This window comes from Mustela erminea, chromosome 18 (genome assembly GCF_009829155.1).
Source record: "Mustela erminea isolate mMusErm1 chromosome 18, mMusErm1.Pri, whole genome shotgun sequence".
Classification (NCBI taxonomy): Eukaryota; Metazoa; Chordata; class Mammalia; order Carnivora; family Mustelidae; genus Mustela; species Mustela erminea.
The window spans coordinates 14123326-14128214 of NC_045631.1; the positions used below are offsets into that span (position 1 = coordinate 14123326).

A 4889-nucleotide genomic window follows, 5' to 3' on the forward strand; every position below is an offset into this window, starting at 1 on the left:
GACACGGCACTCCCAGCCCTGGGCATTTGTACTGGCTGTTCATTCCACCTGGCAAGCTCTTCCCACAGACATGCACACTGCCCACTGTCTCACTATCCCTTGTCCATCAATCAAGTCTTTATTCAAAGACCACTTCCTCAGAAGGGGCTTCATGGAATTTAAACTTTCAATCCCTCCCCCATGGGCATTTCCCTTCCCTCGTCTTTCCCAGAGCACTTATCACCTTCTTTACGGTGCGTTGATTAAACTTTACCCTTTGTTTGCCTCTCCTGCACGAGAATATGTGCTATGTGATGACAGGGATTTTCTTTATTAACTCTACCCCCTGTATCTAGAACATAGCAAGCACTCAATAAATATTTACAAAATAAGGAAAGAAAAAAGATGAAGAGAAAGAAAGAAACTGACTTGAATTTTCTCCTGAAAACTCTACAGTATCTTTTTAAAAACAACTTTTTGGGGGATACACAAAAATCAAATTAGAAAGCACACAGAATTTGAAAATATTACTTACCAAAGTCCATTCTATCTTTCTGGTTTCTCTGAGGCAAACCCAAGAGGAGATTAGCCAAGTAAAGTGAAGTTTCTCTGGGAATACTGGGAGAAAGGAAGAAAAAGACTCCAAGGGGTGAGTTTATACAGATTAACCACATGACTTTTGCTTTCACGATGGTAAGTGAAAATGTATATGCAGATTCACAAACACATCTTAAACCAAGAAGATCATGGTAAAGCCTCATTCCTTACAGAAGAAAAAGAAAACAAAAAACAAAACACTAAGCAATTGCCTTTGAGAAAGGGCATCCATTCAGGAGGTTCCTGCATTGTACTTATTGATATTATCTGAGTATGTGCAGGCATAAAGCTCTTTAGAAGCACAATCAGCCTGGCACTCATATTTGCCAGAACTCTCTATTAGAAGAAGAGCCACCTCCCATTGTCTGGAAAAAGGCACAGCTCCAATTCGAGTGAGAAATAATATAGCTTCCCAAAATCCACTAAGAAAAAGACAAACCAATAGAAAAATGAGTAATAGGACCATGCAATTCACAGAATAAAAACTACAAAAGGACATGAGACAAATGAAAGAGCACCAACTTTACTAGTAAAGGGAACAATGCAAATTAAAGAGCCAATTGGTCCCCTTCTGTTTGTGAGGCACCTGCTGTGATAACATCCCGTGTTGGTGAAACCCTGGGGAAACAAGCACTCTGTGGCAGTGCTGCATTAGCTAATTGGGAGAGCATCCCTTGTGGTCTCCTAATTCCATGTCCAGGAGTCTATCCTAAAGAAATACACAGGACTGTACACCAACACACACACACACACACACACACACACACACACACACACACACACTTCACTAAACACTGTTTGGAGTAACCAAAAAATGAAAACAAGGATCTGATTAAACAAAATATGACACATTTAGCCATGGAACTATATGAACCTTTTAAAAGAATGAAGAAGTTCTCTATATCCTGATGCTAACTGGTGTCTATGATACACTGTACAGTAAAAAAAAAGTTGTGGAACAATTTGCCAAGTATGATGTAATTGTATGAAACGTGTACATGTACATATCTACAGGAGGTACAGAGCCAGCCCATGTCATCCTGGAGATCAGGGAAGACTGAGGGAGGGACTGACCACCTAGTTCATACACATCTGTTCTGTTTGTGTTTCCCTTCCCCCCAAGAACATGTAAAATTTCTGTTGTGTGTGTTTTTTCCTTTTAAATATACTTTACATTTTAAAAAAGAAAAAAAAAAAGGCACAGCACTATCCAGGCACCTGTGATGCACCAGTAATTTTCAGATTTCTGGTTAAAATGAATGTTCTCCCATTACTATCAACTGAAGAAAGATTCAAGACTGGAAACTGGTAACACGAATTCAAATAATGCTGCATTCACAGACAGTGAAACCCAACATAACCAAACATGTACCTAGGCATTAAGCTCCTGTTTTTTCATAAAACATCCTGAGGTATTGAGGACTATTGGCCTGTTTAAAAAAAAACAAAAACAAAAACAAGCTTTTATTCCCTAGACAATGGGGGCAGAAAGTTCAAATCACATGATCCATGCTCAAATGCTTGTTATAAAGCACATATTCTGAACCTGAAAGTCCTGGGTTGCAGAAAGAGCCACAGACGGGCACCAGGAACTTAAGAACCTCTGGAACTTTGTGCGAATTCTGCCTATCTGGACTTAGGGTATCTTTGCCGAGGTCAGCCTCCCAGAGGAGCCTGAAACTTAGGAAGAGTTCAGAACCACTACTCTGGACGTCACCCAGCCGGCCCAGCACCTACATTTTTATTGTGTAAAATCAGGGTATATTTTCTCTTAGGACTGCCAAGGGCACAAGGAAGGGAAAGAAACAAAGAGCTGCCTCTCAGTCCCTCCTGGACAGCAGATGCCGCCCTCCCACACAGTAAGAGCTGCAGGATTAGTGGCGCCCCCCTCCACCTGCCCCTCCTGCTGCCCCTCTGTATACCCAACAGGGCTGAGAGGGTTAAGTGTCTAAACCAGGCGGGGCATTGATTTTACATCCTTTTTTACTCTGTTTACTCTGTTCAAGTAAACAGAAAAACCTCCCTGTAACTGGGCAGTATGAACTCATCGTGATTAGTTCTAGAGGGCCTCTTTCTGACAGGATGTGAGGGGAGTGGAGAAGAGGGAAGAATAACCCCAAATAATGTCCACCAAAACTAGACCATTAGCCTTCTCTCACCCAGCAGTGCCAGGACCAGGAAGCTGGAGGCGTTTTTGGCTCATTTTCCTGGACCAGACCTAGCCCTCATGTGGAGTGCAGGGTCTCCCAGACCCAGCTAAGCAGGAAGCGTGGAACATCACTGTTCACATCACTTCTCACCAGGGTGTCAGTCCTGTCCCTGGCTAGTTGTCACTTTAACCTGGGAAACATAAAGCGAGCTTTATGCCCAGGCCAATGACAAAGGGGGGCGGGCAGATAAAAAAAGGAAAAGCAAAAGATGTTCTGGTTCACTATAGCAGTTTCTGCCTGTAACAAAATCAAAACAAGTCACAAGGGAATCAAAAACACCATTTTCAAAGTATTCCCTGTTTTCTAAGTCAAAGGCAACTATGAAATGAGAAGATCCCAAAACTGAGCACAGAAATAAAAAGTCCGGCTACCTGAAAAGGTGGTTTTCCAACTAGGCATTGATATATCACTGTTCCTATGCTCCACAGGTCTGCCTTAGCATCATAATGTTGAGACATAATAACTTTAGGAGCCTGGGGATAAAAACATACCAGACACATGCATGATGTTATTTATCTTACTAATATTGATAAATTAACTGGTAAAGTTCACGCTCCTAACAAATGCTAAAATGAGATCACACTACGACACTTCCCTAATCAGGTGATCCTGCTGTGAGCTTAAGCCACATTCGTACATTGGGATTTACTAGAAAATCTCAAAAACTTGGAGCACCTGGGTGGCTTAGTGGGTTAAAGCCTCTGCCTTTGGCTCAGGTCATGATCCCAGAGTCCTGGGATCAAGCCCCACATCTGGCTCTTTGCTCGGCGAGGAGCCTGCTTCCCTTCCTCTCTCTCTGCCCGCCTCTCTGCCTACTTATGATCTGTGTCTGTCAAATAAATAAAATCTTTAAAAAAAAATCTCAAAAACTTTTGTAGCAACATGGACGAATGGAAGAGATTATGCTGAGTGAAATAAGTCAAGCAGAGAGAGTCAATTATCATATGGTTTCACTTATTTGTGGAGCATAACAAATAGCATGGAGGACAAGGAGGTCAAGGGGAGTTAGAGAGGAGAAGGGAGTGGAGGGAAATTAGAAGGGGAGGTGAACCATGAGAGACTATGGACTCTGAAAAACAATCTGAGGGTTTTGAAGTGGCGGGGGGGGGGGGTGGTGGGAGGTTGGGGGAACCAGGTGGTGGGTATTGGAGAGGGCACGGATTGCATGGAGCACTGGGTGTGGTGCAAAAACAATGAATACTGTTACGCTGAAAATAAATTTAAAAAATTAAATAAAAAAAACAAACAACATTGCATGAAAAGAAGCAATTTATAGAAACAAACACTTGTATGTATTACTATGAGACAGCAATGCAGTTAGAGTATTAAGGTTATAATAAAAATACACACCAGCTATAACACAGAGGTGACTTCTGGGGTAGAAGAGTGGGACATGGGAAGAGGGAAAGATTTAAAGACTTGGGCTGTTGCTGACATATTTTACTTCTTTCTTGGGGAAAAAAAAGATCAAGGCACACATGGCAAAATGTTACCTTTGTTGAAAATGGACAATAAGTACACAAGTGTTTGCTGTATTACTCCCTGTTTTTCTGCTTATTTGAAAGGTTTTAAAATAATACACAAACTATGATGAAAATACAGTAAGGACCGTCTTAAAAGCAAAGGCATTTGTCTTCTCTGCTGCTCTGTTACAGCTCTCTTCCCACCTCTTACTGGATGCTGCTGCTTTAAAATGCCAGTAATCTGGACAAACATTAAACAGAAATGTCAAACACGCTCAAAGCCAGGGAAACTCTATTTTCCAGGAGTACCATTTTTAACTGTCATCCCTGGTAAGCTTCTCAGGGTCAGACCCGCAGGCCTCGGGCCAGCCAAGCCAGGCGGCTCCTCCCGTGACAGCGCCGGGCGCGCCCATGGCGAAACAACGGAGCCGCGCCGGCCACCGCGAAGGTCAGTGCGGTCACGCCCGGACCCGGAGCCGCGCCAGCTGCGGGCGGGCTGGGGAGGGCGGATCCCACGGTCTGCGGTCCTTGGAGCCGGCGGCTGACACTCGGCTACCCCATCTGCGGCTGCTCGGGGGCGTCTTGTGCTCCTCGCGGCCGCTTGGTCACCGCGCCACCCCAAGGCGGAGCCACTGGAACA

At 43.7% G+C, this 4889-nt stretch overlaps 1 long non-coding RNA gene across 1 annotated transcript; it reads right to left on the reverse strand.

Annotated features, from left to right (window-relative positions):
* Window positions 1-463: 463 nt before the first annotated feature.
* On the reverse strand, window positions 464-3404 carry LOC116577785. The gene is made up of 3 exons (XR_004280613.1): window positions 3158-3404; window positions 1949-2006; window positions 464-597 (listed from the first exon to the last, which is right to left on the reverse strand). It is a non-coding gene; the product is annotated as an uncharacterized LOC116577785 (long non-coding RNA).
* Between the last annotated feature and the right edge of the window lie 1485 nt (window positions 3405-4889).